Here is a 21574-nt window from a genome sequence, read left to right on the forward strand (position 1 = left end):
ATAATATGTTTACCAATATTTGTACAACAGTTTCGTTGGTTTTTTTTCACACATTATTATTTTTAAATAACTTTTTATGGGTATTATGATGGTATAACGACTTTAATTGTATTGGCGCAAAGATGGTAATTTATTATAATATATTTTACCAAACTATATTCAATTAATGCAGCATAATCTTTATTGTTTTAAAACGATTAATAATATGTAATAAAAATTATAATGTATATAGGTACTAGGTAGATACTACAGTTGTTGAGCAATCTAAACGACTAAAAAATGTTTGTAATGTATACCAGATTTATGTCTTTTAAATTATATATAACAACGGAAAACAATACGATAGTATATATATGGTGGGTACTGCAGTAAATCCAATTTATATTTCGTACAAGTTTTTAAAACTTTTAATTCTGAGACAATGCGTTCTTAAAAAATCATTTTTTTGTGTTAGAAAATATGAAATAAAAAATAAGAAGGGAAAAAACGTCAAAGTATATAATCGGAACACCGAAGACGATATTTTTTTCTCAAAATCATAATAGATTTCGTCTTTGCAGTGCGTTTTATGCCGATGAAGGCTGCTGTGTATAGTGTGTTTTAAGCTTATAACCTGTCCGCATAGTTCCGTTTTTGGCAACTCCGCCGACCCGTCTCGACAAGAACTCGCGTATGAAATATTGTTAGGACTCATAAAAACATACGAAATGATTATATAAATACTATTTATTTCCAACGGACGCGGTTGTTTTTTTCCATTGTGATGCGAGACGTGATTCCCGACATCGGGGTCCATCAATCAACGTGTCTAATAAACGACAAACTGGTGGCGCAAAAAATTAGATAGGTATACGTATGAAAAAAAAAAAAAAATCACGCACATTTTACCGAACGCCGCCTCGATATTTATGATGCGAGCTGGACATATATACTATAATATATATTATAACGAAACATATTTTATACAGAAAAAAAAAATATATATAATATATTATATTATATTTTATCGTCAGACATTTTTCTAATTAGACACTTAAAAGTTATAATCTTTGAAAAAAAATATGGTTACCGGCGGTCGACGATTTTTTTTCTCCCGTACAGGATTCCCATTGGCCGTTTATATTAACTAACTCCACGAAGACTCAATATGAATGAATGCCACGACACAAAAACACCGAATTTTTACACTTGAATTCTTGAAATTATATTTTCACATTAGCAGAGAGAAACACGTTGTAACCGTGTATTATTAATAATTTAATACCGATTAAAACAAAGGCAACACAATATATTATACTAACATAATATCATATAATGCTATACCTACATGCAGTTATATCACGCAAAAAATGTTAATACTTTACTTCGGGACGAATATATTACTATACACGTGCCATATAGGAGGTTCCTACTTTATTTCTAAATTCCATAGACGCACACACCTATAATATAATAGATTGAAATTTGAAAAATCAAACTGTCGTCGCCTATTTTATAACAATAGATTCTACGGGGGAGAATACGATTACAATAATAATTTCAAATCACTAGATCGTATCTTAATATACTTGCATATTAAAGTAATATATATGTTGCCCAAATTATTTACATTTTGATTACGAGTGTATGCCCACAACAGTAAGCTGCTGCGGTTGTTCACTGTTCAGTTAAAGTGAAAACAAAGTATTTTAAATCATAATTCAATGACACCTATAATCTTGATCAAAGTTCATAGACATCGTAAATAATATTTAATGATACACATACATATATCTGATTTGGAGATCAAAATTAGGACAGCGTAAACCTTTTTTCTATTCAGTCGAATTGTCTTACTACAGGTTTCTATTAAATTTAATAATTCATGATTCAAATTGCCAGCATCCATATTATTCTAGCAACATCAAGTCACCACTTTTGTTTATATTTATCTGCGGTACAGTGTTTATTCATTTATTGGTTAATTCGTTGATTAGGTACGTAGGACTTAGGTAGCCTGCGAACATCTTCAGAAACTTAATCCTGAAAAAAATGAATTTCGAAATAGATTCTGGAAACCAGTGAAATGTTTATAATATTGTGTGCGAGGTGTATTCAAAAATATTTGATACGTGACCTTAAAATTTTTACGCGTAATATAAATTATACCAGATTGCTATTACAGCGCAGACGCGCAGTTACACTACACACTAATACACATTAAATATAGGTAAACTTTAAAAAAGTAATTATATTGATAAGAACAAATGTTATTATATAATTAGTTAATTACATATCAGTAGTAGTTATAACTTTTAGTGTATACCAGTTACCAGATGGTGTATACTGTAAAGTGTAAATTATACATATTTTGACAGTAAAACCGATCGGTCCACATCAATTGTATGTGTTTTCTTCGAATATAATAATAAAAAAACGGTAGAATAGTCACAAAGGGCTAACCTATTAGAATATTGTAATACACTAACACACGTAAAATTCGACGTCGATGTCAATAATATTATTAAAATACACAAAGACAACAGGTGGAAATACAAGATTGTGCGTCCGTGTAGATCATAAAGAAATATAATATATTTAGTATAATTGATATACCATGGGTCCACGAAAATATTGTACACAGAAAAAGTGAAATTGCTGCGCATGCGCAAAATAGAAGAGTAGTTAAAAAGTCGTAAGTTATAGGAATTTTAGAATTCGTGATCCAATAGTTTAGTTTCATGTCCCGCAAACAGAATTCAAAAATATGTTTAGAGACTTAAAGTACTGGGTAATATAAGTAACCAGGAGTGTACCAGGTTTTTGTGGACAAACGGTATGTACCTATAGAGCCCGGATGTTGTCGTCATATTATATTGTACTGATATTTGCATTTTTTCGCTGAACGGATATATTATATTATCTCAGATTTGAATCAAATATTAAACCATTTTTCATCTCACTGGTTATTTTACAAAAATGGCAAACATTATTTTAATTTTTTTTCAATTTACAATTCTGTGAAACATTAACTATTAACAAGGTATATAGTATAAAGTTGATACGTTTACAATAATACCAATATTTAATAGAACATAATATTAATTATTAATAGTTAATAGTTTAGATATAAACTAAGGATTTAGGAAAGACAATAATATATACCGGATGATCTATTCAACGTAAGACACTCATTATTTCAAAAACTATATTAAAGTCTCTGAAAATATTTGTTTACATGATTTTAAGACTTTAAGTTGTTAAAAACAAAATTGTTCTCAAAATAATAATTTGTTTACCGTCATCATTGTTTTACCATTTTTAATGACAACATATATTTTTTATTTCTTATTCCAAAACAGAATTTTTCTCCGATGTTCTTTGATAATTAAAAGTCGAATTTTGGACGAGTAGTTTATGAGTTATATAATTTCATAAGCATTTAAAGTTTTAATGAGCGGAGTGGAATAGTATACAACAATACCCCGTTAAATGTTGGTCATATTTTCTCTAACTTTAAATACTTATAAGTTATAACTATAATAAACTACTTGTCCGAAATTTGATTTGTATGGATGGGAATCTTCTGAATAGTATTCTGCTTCGGGATATGAAATGAAAAATGTATGTGTCATTTAAGACATCTAAGTAAAAAACTAAAAAAATGATTACGATAAAAAATAAAAAATAAAATTGTTTTTTCTAAAAATGTTATTTTTTCAACGACTTAAAAATCATGAAAATAAACATTTTTGAAAACGTTATTGTTTTCTAATACGGTGAGTGTCTTACGTTAGTTAAACGAATCACTCCTATACACTCCAAAAAAGATTAAACAAAAATTATATAAAATTTGATATTTGTAAAGAAGCAATATTATATAAGAGCGCACGCTATGGGTATTAAATTTTTTCAAAAACACGAAAATCAGCCGAAAAAACGACATCGGTAGATATATAGAATAGTATCTACACCCATATTACAATACAGTTGGAAAAAATGTCAAGTGGGACCTTGACGGGGGTACATATTATACCTAACGTCCCACCTATCGACTCTGGCGCACAATGTGTGACGCACAAAAGCTCGAGCGCGCGCGCGCGCACACACACACACATAGGTAGTGTATATTATGATATTACAATAGAGAGGATCCCTTTCGCGTCGCGTACACAACATAATAATATTATTATATTAATATTATTTCGTCGTCGTCGACGTTAATTAAACGCGGGCATTGTGTGCTGTTCGCGCGGCGTTGTCGTTCAAACTTCACATTATAATATATATAATATTATTATGTGTACCGCCCGCTGCAGCGATTCCGATTGTTCTGCGCGGCACGGCAGAAAACTTTCATTATCAGCGACGATCACGCATGACGGACCCTTTTGTCCGCCGTCAAGCTTTTAACCGGTCGGCGGCAGCTCTTTGACCAGCGGCCCGCATGATATGTACCGACGACGACGACGGCGGCGGCGGCGTCGGCGGCGACTACGTTTTCCTGCCACACAGAGTATTTTCCTGCGCGCCACACAACGCATGTATAATGATAATAATAATATGTCACTATCGTTGTTGTACTTGGGTAGGTATATACATATATTATGATATGTACACTCCGCAGAGTACAATATAATAATAATAATACACTCACCGCCATTGCCTATTATTATTATACTGAGTTGTTTTTGTTGTGTTTCGTTGTGCTGCGTGTTGTTTTCGTAGCCGCCAACCGCAGCACCGCGAATTTCGGCCAAAAGGCCCCCGCCGACCGCCTTGTACGATATAAACTATAATAATATTAAAAATAATATTATATTATTATTATTATATACGAATAATATTATTATAGAATTTAATATAATATGCGCCATTTCTATTACTATTATTATTATTATTATTTGGTTCGTCATCTCGTGGCGCTTTTCATTGTGACATCTCACGCCGTCTCCAGACCGTTTCCGGTCACCGAGTTACGTGTGTGCTGCAGTGTTGTGTATATTATGTTCTCTCGACAATCGGAAATAGGTTATACATAATAATAATATATTCTTAGGTAAAAACATCAAACAGGACGCTTTTTGTCCCGTTTTTAGAAGATGATCCCCTTTTAATCTCGTTATCTTCAAATTGTTATATTCAATATTGTTATTTGTAAAAAAAAATTAATTAAAGAAATAAACACAAAACAATATAATATAGAACAACAGTAAAAAAGATGGTGTGGTATCTACACAATTTAAAAAAATAAAAACATATTTATCAACAATTTTTGGAAGATTGTAGAATATTCTCTAGAAATGCCAGGAACTAATGCACCAACAGGGAGAATATTTTTTACCACAAACGTGTTATGGACGGACGAAAAAAATCGGTTTTTTGTACCTATTAAAGCAATTTATTGTAATTTTTTTATTTATTTGCTTCTAGATATCTAATTATCAGACACCTAATAATAGGTATATCATTGGTCGTTACTATAATATTTAATAACTTAATATTTCTGTGTTTATGGGGGCCTCTAATTCTTATAGGAGTAGACGAGTGGGAGTGGTGGATTTAAGAGTAAAAAATTGTATCAGTAATACTTAAGAAATATTTGTTAACCTAGTCGTTAAGACCGTTAAATAATCTGCCACTGCCCTTACTATAGGGGCATAGGGCTGCTCACACGTTTCACGCTATGTTTATTCTATGATCTCAGCTATATACCTACACTTAGGGCCAGTTGTACCATCTACGGTTACACTTCGATTACGCTTAATCAACTGACAACAGATTTTATAACCGGCCAAAGTCGGCCGATTAAACTTCGGTTAACTTTAATCGAAGATTAAACAACTGGCCCTTATTCAGCTTATTCGGGCGTTTTGAATCATGACTCCCGAGTCTGTAACATATTCATCTCCTAAATATGAGTGCATTCTGTTGGATTATTAATATTTTATAAATCGTGCCTATATAAATATGTATATTATACTATATCGTCGTATGAATCATCGTAGGCGCGCATGCAAACGTTTACACGAATTATGATGAGAGACATATTATTTCTTCAATCACTACCATAATATATTATAAATTATAATATTGTATATACTATATACATATCAATGAGTATCGTATATACAATGTGATTCATCAAGCATATTATATGAATTTGATTATCTGATAATAAATATTAATTCAAATTAGGTTTTTTGGCATTTTTAGGATATACCTATACTAACTTAAAGGCTACTTTCTTAAATACTTAGAATTTTTACACTATTTAAAGAATACCAACTTTGTATGTAGGTACCATACAAACTACTTTTTCCTAATGTGAATCACCTTTTTTGTACTATACATTTTTAAAGAGATGAATCTTTTCAAAATGATGATGTATAATATAGGTATTATAGGTAAACCTACCTACAAATCAAAATATTGTAAACGAAAATTTTTAAAAACAATAATTAAAAAAATAAAAATAAAGGCAGGGGATGTAATCATAATATGCTTGGTGAATCACACTGTATTTATGGTACACGGGCTACATGTGTTTGTGTTATGCGAATTACAAATTCATGCGAATCTATTTTAATACATACAAAATATATTGTATAATCTGACTAACTTTATCGAGAAACTTCGCATGTTATTATAAACACATACACACACTACACACGCGTATACACCCGACCATAAATCAATTGGACTTAAGTGACAAGAGTTAAGGGTAATAATTTCACAGATACATTATTCATAAACCGTTACGGTGTTACGCGGCACACTGCAGATGAAACTTTATAAAATTCGAAATCTATATCGCTGATATTGTAATATTATATTATACGGTTTTAATAATATTATATATATCATGATAAATTAAGAAATAAAGCCATACCGATTTAAAACATTTATAACTTGACAGACATTTTATTACATGCGTCCGTCTGGTCGAGATTATGATCCGATACGGCCCAAAACTTAATACATATATATACAGAAATATATTATTGATTTGGACACATATTGAATAAATTATATACCTACCGCTGAAACGAAATCGAAAGTTAAAAAATGTTCAGTTTGATTTATAATAATGATATTCAGTATAAAGCTACCTAGTATAATTAAATGATCACAGTACTCAGTAATAATCTAATAATAGATAAATTATTCAGTTAAAATTAATTATCAATTGATAGTAAATAGTAATTACTAGTTAGTAGGTATGTATATAATCTTAGATAATATAATAGGTCATTCTTTGGCGTAACTTAGAGTGGGGTTTCAAAAACATAACATACCCTTTTAGCCACGTCGTGGACGTAGTAGTTTTTCTTAATTGTATAGTCGCTGTTACCTTTACTATTTTTATTATTATTTACTATAATACTAAGATAATGTTATTTCATCTCAAATGTGAAATTTTATATTATTTCCTTATAAACTATGATATATTATGGTTATAGGTACCTATTTATATAGTTTAAAATAGATTTCATGATTTTTTTTTTTGATTTTTTTTACAAGTACCTAATAAATAATCTGTATCATTAATACAATAAGAATATAAATTATAGGCTAAACAATATTGTACAATTGACAGGTAACATTATTGTGATGAAAGGAGTCACCCAATGATAACACTTCCTATGGTTACTTAATTATTATATTTAACTATTTTTGTTATATATAATATATGTATATATATGTTTTTTTGCGTCTTGGGAGATAACCAAGTATGGTAGATGAGGCCAAATTTTTGATAAGTGGATTTGAACGAGTACTTAGCTGGTTGTGGAATCTTTTATAGAAACATTTAGATTCATCACTTACTGTTTCTAGTCTTAGGTATGAATGTAGAGAAAAATTTAAGACGTAGGGAGGTGCATTTGTTAATTAGAGCAATGTTTTGAAAGGCTTGAATTTTGTTAATATTTGATTTTTTCGCATTACCCCATTACTGAAGCCGTATATGTCCACATTGGTTTGAGTAGACTTTTTTAGATAAATTTTTTAGAAGTTTGATGTCCGTGGAGGTATAATTATTATTGCATAATACAGTTTTTAGCATGCGTAACTGCGTAAGCGATTATTTAGAGCAAGTCTTTTGGTTCTTATATGGTGGGCCCAAATAAGTCTTTGATCGAGTGTTAAACCAAGATATTTAACAGTAGGAAATCTCATGATAAATATAAAATAAGTATCATGTAGCTCCTATAATTATTTTTTTTTAATAAACCAATTTATTATTATATTAATATGGATTATAGATGTATAAGTAAATGTAACATGTGTGTGTCAGTTTGCCTGTGCATGTGTTGGTCGTTGGTGTATGAGTGGTGACATAATCTTTCTTAAAAATCCTATACGCAACTGCTGTATATAATATATTATACCTAAATATATTACAAATAATTTGTTGATATTCTGACAATTTATTTATTTTTTTGAAAAGTGCCAGACATTATCTTTATTATATTCTAATAATTTAATTAATATATAATAAGACAAACTATAATAGAATAAAATAATAAAGACGCAAAAACAAAAAATACAACCAAGTTTTAAAAAAATTACGATAAATGTTTAGATAACATATCTATATATGTATAACATATAATATGCATACCTTTTAATTTGTAAACTATTTTCTTCTTTTTCCCTATATTATTAAACGCTTTTTAGAAAATCATTCGTCGTGAGTTTGTGAAATTTCAATCCACTGTTGATATGTCTACTATTTTTGTTTTACTAAACTGAATTATTTTTCCATCGAATAAAATAATTTAAATCTGCAGATAACCAGCCAATCTGTAATACTTGGTACAATAATTAAATAATATGTGTGCTCTACCTATACTTATTATACATATATTATATTATATACACCCAGCAAAGTCGACATAATCAATACCTGTACATACATTCTCACATTATAATTACTTGTCATTTAAGTTCGAACATTGTAAACGGGCACTTTTACTATTATAGATGTAACATTGTTTATTATTATTATTATTATTATTATTATTATTACTATTATTATCAACGCATATTCATTGAGTGTTAATTGAGCGTGGGACGATCCGGCTTGAAAAATAAAAATATGCCAGGTCAATAATTTTACTATAGGATTCACAGTATCACACAATAGACCGCCCATAGCAACGTTTTGACGGCTAGTCAATGAACCGATAATTAGAAATTAGTGATGACGAGGATACCTGCCGAGGCCCCCAATCCCAAGTGACTAAGCAAACGCCCCGCAGCTTTTTTTCTATTGTCGTTCATAATATTTAATATTTGGCTTTAAATCGCTCATCATGATATCATTACGTGTTTATTTTTTTTTTGCTCTTCGATTAGGTCGTTAATAATAGAGAGAATCTACCAGAAACACCTCTTGCAACATTGTTATTTTCGACTGCGTTGTTAAGTCATAATATATTACAAGAACACGATATTTCGACTGTTGACAAGTGCACTTAGGTACAAAATACGATTTCGTATGATTAGCTATGCACTCCGTATCATCTGAACCAAACGTTAAAAAAAGGCTTATTATTTGTATAAAAAATATACATTATAATATTTATCTTCGCTTTAAGTTTTCAGAATTTTATTAAAAAAAATATCTTGAGTTCATGATACATCACACTGTTTATCATAATTAGAAGCCAGAATAATATTCTCTGAAAATAGCCAAATAAGATGCTAATAATATTCTCTTGAAAAATCGAAAATATTTTTCCAATATATTAATATGTTTTCTTAAATTAAAAATATTAAGTATGCTTTTATATGCAAAAGAATAAAGTACATAAAACAAAATAATACCAATATAAATAAGTAGGGATATGAGTAGTAAAAAATTACACAGCTTAAAAAAAAAACTTTAGCTTCAAGTCGGGAGAATTAAAAGTGGCCGCTAGCGATATGTTGTAGCAACCTTTTTTTTCTTCGAAAAATAAGGGTACCAAAACTCGTATACAACATCATTTCACAATTTTTCATCGTCATCTACAGACTATCTACTATAAAATTACTATGTGGGGTATAATTATTGTATACATATATATCAATATCACTATTATCGGGCATATAATTTATATTTTGGGGGACGGAGTGGCCGAGCGGACTAAGGCGTCGGTTGCGACGCACACCGACTCCGGTTCAAAACCTCGGCTGCAGGCGGCATTTTTCTTCGGGCAAGTCACGGTGCCCACTAAAAAATCTACCAAACTAACAAACACACGTGTTTAAACCTACAGTACCCTCCCCCACAGTAAAAAACCACCCAATGGCCTAAGTTACCGCGGGTTAATTAATAAAAAAAAAAATTTATATTATTTACGCCACTGCAATACAAAATACCGAAAATCTATAAAACTAATCGATATATTCTCTAATATTCTTTATTATACGAAATATTCTTCTATCTTAAAATATCCTCAAATATGCAAAACAAAACTTTTGTCATTAATATTTACACGTTTCATGATTTGTAAAGATTTCGAACCACCGTCTGAGTAAAAAAAACAATATGCAAAAGAATATAATCCCGACCTCTAATCATAATGTTATTATCATAGCATAATAAATTGCATAGTATACTAAATTATATTTTAATACTATATCGTTTTAATGACAAAACCATTATTAGTTTTTATGGCCAATGATAAAATTATAGGTTAGGAAACGTATAGCTGTATACAGGTAATGTACATTGTATATGTACTAATAACTTAGAATGATAAAGAAAATAGTAACACATTACAGGTATATTATTTATACCTGTAAATTAAATGTGTAATACTATATTATATTATATTGTTATTGAAATGGATCTTATTAATTAGAATTGATTACAATATAAGGCCTTATATTATACATACTTTTATTGTTAAAAATATATTATAGTCTTAAAAAGAATACAAATATACAGCCATACAGGTGTTGTGGAGGTTTATATAGATAGCTTACTGTTGTTACCCACTTGTTGAGGTCTCAAAAACCTAATTAAAGTAAATATGAACTCAAAAAGTATTTAACGACATTATCACAATACATACTTGTTAGTTGTTTGATATGCATATTATATTATATACGTATAGCATTGAGAAGTACAACAAACAACCGTATTCTCTAGCTGGCAGTGATCAAGAATATATATAATATACGGAATACCGTAAACAGAATCCAACACAGATGCACGTAAACGACATCGGACAGTTTTGTATGTAAATTAATGTGTACAGCCGGCAGGTACAGGTCATTTATTATTATCACCGTGTGTCTACGGGACGACTTTTTTTTTTAATGCCATTTCGTGAAACTAATGATGTTCACGGAGTTTTTAAACAATGACAAAGTATTCGTGCGTCAAATAATCGAAAGACGCTGGACCCGATCGTATATAATGTATAGGTGCATACGAACGGGGGTGATTCCCTGGGACTTGTCACATGTATAAACACACATTTCTCTGAACGTTAGGTATACACCGATCAGCTTGATATGTCCACCATCACTGGAAGGAATTTCGAATATGTTTTCATTAATATTTTAACTAGGAAAAAAATTACAATATAATATATTCCTAACATATTATTATTATTACATTACTATAATAATATTATATTATGTACTACCTAGGGGACCGCGGATACCCGAATTTATATACAAGCATAACACGTCTGCATATTATAAAGGAATTTAAAAAAACAATAATAATGCGTGTATACTGTTTATTTGTTGTACGTTTGTTCGAATATTAATGCAATACGTGAAAATAAAACTAAAAATTATTAATAAATTATAGTATTATGTACTTCATACCTTAAATTTAAGTGTATAATTTATATAGTAGGCGATTAAACAGCGTTATAAACTTTATATTGTGTACGATAGTTGCAATAAGTACCTAAATATAATTAATCAACCAAGCATTATAATAAAAATTGAATTTGTTGAATAGTAAATTGCCTATTACAATGCGTAGTTGAGATGAAATAGCATATTTCTGTGAAACTAAAATAAAATAAAATTGAATATTATATTGTTGTAGTTAACTTCAAGAAATAAAAGATATAACTGTCATTGTAAATATATTTTCAGAGAAAAATTTATGAAATTTTAAAATTATTTCATTCCCTGGACTTACTAAAAATTATAAAGAAATACCTATACCTGCCAGCTGGTAAATTGAAAATACTTTAAAATAAATATTTAAATAATGCGAGAATGTAAGCTATCATCATGTTGTAGCACGGCGTTAGATTGATATATTACTAATATTATTAACAAAAAAACATAAAGATGCTATCAACCCCGAAAAAAAACATTATGGTCGCATATGCTTTGAAAAATCTTAGAAAAATAAATATATAAATAATATTATTTAGTATATATAACACGGGCGTGTTACTGTAGTATAGCTATGCGTGTAAGTTTGTCGGTGTGGGTTTCTTTGAGGTTGATATATGACACAAATAGGTAATTTTTATAGTCACAAACGAGCATGACTAGAGTTCACAATTAAAGAAAACGGAGAAAAAACAACGTAGCTCTACACCGATCATAATATTAAACGTTTAACATTTTACTTATAACCAACAAGTTGTTTTTTTTTTAATGTTGCACCGAAAAAAACATGATGCGCACCGCCTTGACCAATAAAAACAGATATTTTTGTCAGATAAGTATACAGTTTCCCAGACCTTTGTTCCTCAGATTATTCCGACGTCATTAGCAAAATGTTTAGTCATTATTTTATTATTTTATTAGGATAAAAACCGCAGTTTAACATAGAACGACGATTACGAGCATTAAAATACCAAATCCTATAGGTGTACATGGACACTAAAATTACATTTTTATTTTCTTATGACGTTAGTAAATATATTATATTTATATTTATAAGCTCGATACTAATTTGCATAGAAATTGATTATCATTATCTCACATTTATATGTGTAAGTTAGGTGCATAATACACAATATAAACCTACCTGCTTTTGAAAACACATGTATTCAGATTTCAGAATAAAATTGTTTGACAGACTTATATAATATACAATAATATAGGTACCAAAGGTACCTCTATTTTAAAATTTTAACTTGTAATAATATTTTTGACAAATTTACAGACGTCGTGTTCAACTGTTCCGTACAAACATTAGTCAAATTAATTGTGGCTATAAATTGTATACTTTTTTGGACTTCTGATTAGTTATTTACGTTTACGTATCAAAATTAGGTACATGTTAAGTTAATAAACTTATAATAAATGTGTATTGCATCGTGTTTATTTGTATATTACTTTTTTATAATTATTAATTAATATATACATAATACATACTATACAATAAACATACATACTTACCTAATTAGTTAGTAGTGTATTTACTATGAATTACTAATGCATGTTCAATGTACACGATAGAAATATGTATATATACCTATGCATATATACATATTGATATGATATTGTTAATAATCATTAAACAAATAAGTAAATACAGACCTATAATTACTGAATTTGTATTTAAGTTTAATAAATATAAATAGCTATAAGCTAACTCTATAGCTATCTGCCATGACCAAATTTGAATTTTTAAATATATGTTTAATATAATAAATTTGCGTTCAATAACAAGAGTTTTCGCATAGTTAGACTATCTGCCAAAATAACATAATAGTACCAACCAGTTAGATATTTAAGTGTCTATACACATTTAATTTCGAAAATTATATACCTAGGCTTAAAAAAACCAGAAACGTTATCATATTATAATACGTCATACTATATTCTAATCACCACTATACATCATCATATTATTTTGCTTAAGCACGCCTTCCTACTGATTTCAATCGACTGTTGTGGTATTTCGAAATTTGCATTTCCAAATGACTCGGGAGGGTTGCGATTCCGTACGCGCTACTGTTTCTGATCGTTAATAGAATGCAGAACAATGCGTGTGGTCGTTGGGATTCAATTATTGTCACCTCGAAAATACACGGCGTGTATGTGTAGCGTGTTCGCTGATAAAATCGAGATTTAATAAAAAAAAAAAATAACAATAATAATAATAATATAAGAATAAGAAATATATTAAATAGTAATAATAATAATAGTAAAAGACAAAGGGAAAAAGCAACATCACGATCCATGGAACGGCGCACAAAAATAAATATCTATCCAAGACTAGTCGCCAACAACACGGTGGTAATTAATTAATTAACAAATAGTGTCTAAAAACTTTGTACCTATATAACTATACTATTATAGCTGGCATTATGTTAATACTCCTCGTAGTGGTTTAACGTTTTGTTTTTTATTAATTATAAATGCCCGAGCGTGTACCCGTGTAATATTGTGTGGAAAAGAATCTAATAGGTATATATCCGGGGACCTACATGGGAGGTTCGTACAACGCGTTTACAATGTTAACAAATGCAGATAGTAATCGATTGGGAATCGTGAGAAAAAAAAATAGTCAGATAAAGTGCCAGTTAAATGTTATTGATGCCCAGGCATACCGTATACATTACGGCGATTGACGAATAAAGGGTATCGATGACAAATGTTTATTGTAATCATCTCAACACTAAATGAAATTAAGTACTGTGTGGGTAGGTTTGGTGTACACAAAATACTATATAACTTTTATTAATTATTGTATGCCTTTAGAATATTATAATGTTAAATGCAAACGTAGGAACATAAAATAAGCAACGATACTGCATAATACCTATAATATGCACACAATGCTCATAATGACGTATGTATAATGTGATATTATATTATTGTGTGGGTAATTAAGTTTAATTTAGTCATACACTAAATACAAGTATTTTTTCTATACATATAAAATATGAACAACCACGTTGAAATGTTGAATATTAGGTAAAACGTTATGACTTATAAAACATTTAAAATTAAAATAAATGTTGGTTTCTCATAATAGCCCAATTAGAGTTATTAAATTTACTTCACCAATTACTTCTATAGTGTATACTTTATTATAACTACGTATTTAAAATGTTCAGATTTTCAAACAGTGTTAAAAAAAATATGGTGCATCTTTACACATAATATGTGCATCATTTTACGCAGCATTTTTAGGGAACTTTCTTCGGTTTTTGAGGCATTCCAATTGATTTCATTACCGTCTCTATTCATAACAACTATGAAGTATTAACTAGGTATTATTACAGGGGCTCTATCTAAATCTACTATTATAGTAAGTTATTGGTTGTTACTTATTGCTAATAATTAATAATATTAAAAAATGTACAATTAGCTGTTATATATTATTTATTTCATAAAATTTTTTTTTTAAAAATGACCTTAGACAAATGCATTTTCAAAAACTACTATCTTGGGTAGGTACTTTTTATTTAAAAAAATAACTACACTAAACTTTTGCAATTTAATAATGTTTAATGACTAATGAACATCCGAACAATGACCGATGCATGTTTTATTACCTGTTTACCGTATTATAAGATTATACATTACACATACTTTATACTATCTAAAAAAAAATTATACTAGGCATACGACTTTACGTTAGTAATAATATGAAATATGTGTACAATAATATTAACATATTATGCATACGTATTTACCATATAGACATATCAATAAATCTATAGTAGGTACATATTAACATTATTGAGTGCTCAATTCCAGGACCGGTAGAACCAGTGAGTTACCGAGTTTAACTCGGTGGGTTGGAGTGTTTAGTATAGACCTTGTATTTTTACTTCCTTGTTCTATCCCAATTTAAGGGATTTTGGTAAAAGTATAAGTAAAAGTTCTAAAATTGAGTGGGCCAATACTTAGCCTATATATCCAGCATTGCCCAAGTCTTAAGTCTCACTAGTCTATATATATAAAAATGAATGTCTGTCAGTCTATATGTTTGTCTGTCTGTCTGTCTGTCTGTCTGTCTATCTGTCCGTGACGTCATCGTGGCTGTCTGTGTGTGACATGTCCTTTATGCATTCCTAAACGGCTGGACCGATGTTGATGAAATTTGGTACAGGGATGGATTAGACCTCTGGGCAGAAGATAGGCTAATTTAAAAAGGGAAAGGACCAACCCCGAAAGGTGCTCAAACAGGAATTTTGAGATTTCCAATGGAAATTTTTGTTTATAAATGGTTGCCATGCGGGTTTTAAAGCTATTATAATAATAATAATTGGTTGCAACATATTATTCATTTATAGTTGGCATTTTCAATGGGCAACGAAGTGCACGGGATCAGCTAGTATCTATATAAAATAAATAAGAAATATGGAGAGTGTGATATATCTAATTATTATTCCATAATATTATATTAGTCTTCCAACAAGTTTAAAATTATTAATACACAATGTTATCATTATCTTTAAATTATATTTTATGCTCGATTATAATTAGATTAATCCATCATAATAGTGCTTTTACTCAATAGTATTATAAACATTATTATCACTATTATATCTTTATAGTTTAAATAGGTATATATTTCTTACCGTGTGTGAGTATTCAAACTCCTCCTAAACGGCAGCATCGATTTTGATGCAATTTTTTGAGTGTGCTTGAGTGGGTCTTTTGATTTGTTTGGATTCACAATTGGACCCGCGATAGTCCCAACCCTGGGTAGTGCTCAAACCTTTGAGATTTACGATGGAAATTTTTGTTTATAAATGATTGCTAATTGCTATTGGTATAAACTTATAGGAGAAATAATTGGTTGAAATTTGTATTTATTTAATATTGGTTGCCATTGGTTATTCTGGCACATAAAGTACAAGCATGTATCAAATCGAATTTTCACACATTGCTTACCAAGGTGGCTGAGTTGCACCTATAGTTGCTCACCAACATAGTCGGATTGCCTACCATGGTGCCTGAGTTGCACTTACTGCAGTGAGTTACACCCAGTGAGTTGAACAATCACAATTTTTTTAAGAGTTGTAATTTTTTACGGGCAACGAAGTGCGCAGGATCAGTTAGTTATATATATAATTTTGTTCATACGTGTATTGTGTGTAATTATAATTTATATACTCTATGCTATAGAGTCTATGCCCTATAGGCTATAGTAGTATTTAGCAAACAGATAATATTTGAATCATAATTTATAAGTAAATATTACTTGAGTTACCACTTACCGCACAGTTCAGTAACCAAAGTGTTACAATTGATTTACATTATTTTATGTTTATATTATAGATAATATATGTTAAAATATAATATTACAACTTTTTATGGGTTCTTCGTTCTTGTATAGCACCTATCTGATCTTCATACAATTTTTTTTTACTCTAGCATAAATAAGTCGTAATATAACTCGTCCAGTTCATCTTGAATCTTGAGTGACAGCACAGTTAATGGGTTACCAAAATATAATTAAAAATCAGTGTAGCCAATCGCAATAATATGATATGAAAATAACAAAGTTCAGTTATAATTTTCTAATGATTAGTAAATATCATGATGAAATAATCAATACATTTATTGTTAATTCGTCATGAATCATGATGAATATCTTCCAAGTTTGATATAAAATCAAATACTTTAAATAAGTTTAAAGTATTTGATAAAAATGTTGAAATCATATTATTACATATTGAGGAGTATTAATACAGTATTGAAAAATTATATGAAACGACAAACGAGAGAACTCAGATAACGTCCTTACCTTAAAGTTTGATAATAGGTCAATATTATTCCAGCACACTATTGAAACTGGTGAACGAAAATTTGCTATGTCGTACATGTGTAAGATGGACACAACATTTTTGGGTTCGGCGTCCTCTTAAGGGCGTTGGATGCGGCGATTTGCTGTCGTCGTCAAACACGCGTGGAACATAGGAATAACGACCTAAGCGACTGACAAAAATTAAGGTACCTACTTCTAGTTGTTCGATTTAAAAAAAATGTAAAGATGTTTGAATCGGTATACAAGTTTACCGTGCATCGGTCGTAGCATATTTTTAATATTTTTTAATAAAATTTATGAACAATTTAAAATATTTATTCTCGTCAAAATATTGCTACAATTGAAAATGTACTTCGACCGATACATAACTTGTATACCAATTCAAACATCTTTTCATTTTTTAAATCGAACAACTAGAAGTACCTTCATTTTTGTCAGTCGCTTAGGTCGTTATTCCTATGTACAACGTGTGTTAGACAAAGAGAGAAAATCACCGCATTCAACGCCCTTAACATAGAAAATATATAGAATGGTTGCGAGTCGAACGATGTATTTTAGTTGCAGGAGAGAGTGCTTATGACAATTCACTAACTCGATCTAGTGGTCATATACCTATGAGAGAAAGACATCGTAAAATACAATTACTCTTTTTAACAGGGTTTAATAAAATATGAGAAGTCGACGCTAGATAGCGCTAACTGTCAGTAAATTCTTAGAAGTACATTGCACTATTGCACGGTCACATTATTATTTTATTGTAGTTGCATTAATGTTTTTGGGAAGATAAAAATATACTTATTTATTATAATTATTTATTTCAACCATCTAAAGTTTTTCAGAATTATTTAAATGTTAAGATTTCTTTTGTTTTTTTTGTGAAAATGAAAATGACTCAATTTTACCCAAATGCTTATGGTTATGATGTGTATATAAAATTAAGAAATTTCCCAGGATTAAGAAAATGTTATTTTTATTTGCTTCCAGAGGGAATTATTGCGTACAGAAATAATTTCTGTAAGGTTTATTACAATAAAACATGAATTTATATTAATAACTTTCATAATACTTTGAATAATTAAATTTTTATTTTGAAAATGGCATACAAATTGCCTATACCAAACTCCTTGTATTTGTATAAAATTATGGTATTTATTTTAGCGTCAATAATATTATAATATTATATTATTGAGCATATGAAGTTAGATATTTTTTTGACATTGGATATTCAACCGTAAACTAACGACTTCTCGTAGAACGATTTCCTTATTTTGTAGTAATTCAATAACGAATAATCCTAGACGAATAACCCTATACTTAAATTTTCACCGATTGTTCATGGAAGTATATATTATATACCTACATGATAACATTTTAAAAATATTTCGACTCGTTTTGAGCTGGTTATAGACATATTTTAATTAATTCAATAATTTATTTTATTATTTTTTTGCTAAAATATCTATAACATTTTTTTTAATGGTTCAAAATTCTTGAAAATTAAATACAAGGTTCATCGTAAGTTGTGATAATAGTAGTTGAAACATATTGAAGATAGGTATGCAGGATTAACAGATTGATGATCATGATGGAAATTTTATGTAAGCTATGTGTCCCAGTCACAGGTCTGTAGAGTCCTTATTCTTTACCAATTTTCGCATTAAAATCACCTAGGGGCTAAGACTATTCATTTTTAACATCAGCCGGAAATTGTATCTGTTACGTCTTAAAGTATATCGTAAGTCTTCTTTTTTAAATAAAAAAAATTGTGCCTATGTAGTCTTAATATTTTTCAACTGCTATTAAAGCAATATATCAGGCGCCTTGCAATAAATGTTGACGCTTTTTGGCCCAACAAATAAAATTTTGAAATTATCTGTTAACAGCTCAAAACGAGTCAAAATGTTATGGTGTATAGAAAATGATAATATAAACATTCAATGAAATTGTCATGTACCTATCTACAATTATTTGTTTTTGAATTACAACAAAATAAGAAAATTGCTACTTGAGAAATCGAGTAAATATCATATAACATCATATAACGCTCATCAAAATTTAATTTGAATTTCCGGTAGATTTTTTTTATAAAATTAGACAAACCTATGAGGTATTTTGTATTAAATTTTAGATTCTGAGCGGAGTGAGAAGCTATAGTGGTTTTACAATGGTGTTTATTTTAGATTCTGAGTGAAACGATGAATGTATTGATTTTACAGTGATGTGTGTTTTTTTTATTTTTGTGTCTGTTTACACGATTAGTTGTCGAAATAATGCTTTGATTTTCAACTTCAGTATCTTGTTCGATGGGAAAGTGAATCTAGTTTCCAATTTTATTAGTATTTTTTTTCTATGGATGTCAATAAAACTTTATTTGTTTGGTAAAAAAGCTTGAAAATTTAATATAAGGCTCCTGATAATATATCGTTCTAATAGCAGTTGAAAAATACATAGACACAATTTTATTTTATAAGCATTTTAAGTTCAAATTTTGAAAACATTATTTATCAAATTTATAATTTAATAATTATTTCGTAGTTAAAAATTTATAAAATGTTCAACTTTTATAGCTAAGGATTTAAAATTGAAAACAAGGCTTCACGTAAATAGATTATTTATAAATTACTTTATTCACAATAATATCATCAAATATACTTGGTAATATCATAGGCTGACTGACTGTTTTCGCTCAGAATCGTTTTTCTTATACAATGATATTATATCATTGAATTCAAATTTAACACCAACCATTAAAGTGACCCACTTGTAACCTACTGTACAGCAGAGCGACATCCATTTACCCACTTTTTAAATCTTAGATTTAAAATGAAAAATTTGTATGAATTTCTAACACAAAATAATTTGCACATTTTCGTGATTTTAACGTATTTTGTCAAAATTCGAACTTTGAATGTTTGTAAAACAAAACCATATGTGACTATGTATTTTTAAAAGGTACTTTTCAACTGATATTGTAACAGCATATCAGGAGCCTTGTATTAAATTTTCAAGCGTTTTTACCCAACAAATAACATTTTATTGATAATTATAGAAAAAAAACTTAAAAAAGTTGGAAACTGAGTAAATAACTCAAAACAAGACGAAATATTCTGAAAATGTTACGGTGTATAGAATTTGCTAATATAAACATTCAGTCAAAATGTCATGCATCTACGGTCATTTGTTTTAGAGTTACACCATAAACCAAAATCTATTTTGCGTAAAAATTCCCGTTTTTCCTTAATTTTCTTTTGTTTTTCAAGGCGCTTTTGTAAATTACCATAAACCACTCAGAGTACCAACTAGCAGATAGACTTTCCTATCAGAAAAGATACTGTTGAAGAAAATCCAAGCACTTTACTGTCCTAAAGGGGGGTGACAAACAAAAAAACACACATCATTGTCTGGCTTCGCTCAGAATCTAAAATGGTTTTGTAGTTAAAACTTAAAAATTTATAAAATGTTCAAATTATATAGCGAAGGATTAATAATTTACAACAAGGTTCCAAGTAAGTAGATTATTCTGTAACTAAAAAAATCTCAAAAATATAAAAACACATTTTTTTCATAGTTTTTTGGAAGAAATTACATATTAAATAACCAAGAATAACAATTTCAGTTGTTTTGTTGTAATTTTATATTAATTAAACTTACCGGCTACTGTATGAATAATAAGTAATAACAATATAAACATCAATTAAAATATCCACAATGATAAACCTTCACCGCTCAGAATCGTTTTTCGTAGTTCGTATGCAATGATGTTATATCATTGAATTAAAATTTAATACCATATTATCATCCGTTATACAGTGACCAACTTGTAACCTACTGTACAGCAGAGTGACATCCACTTGCCCACTTTTTTTGATTTATAACCAGATG

Source organism: Metopolophium dirhodum, chromosome 8 (genome assembly GCF_019925205.1).
Source record: "Metopolophium dirhodum isolate CAU chromosome 8, ASM1992520v1, whole genome shotgun sequence".
NCBI lineage: Eukaryota > Metazoa > Arthropoda > Insecta > Hemiptera > Aphididae > Metopolophium > Metopolophium dirhodum.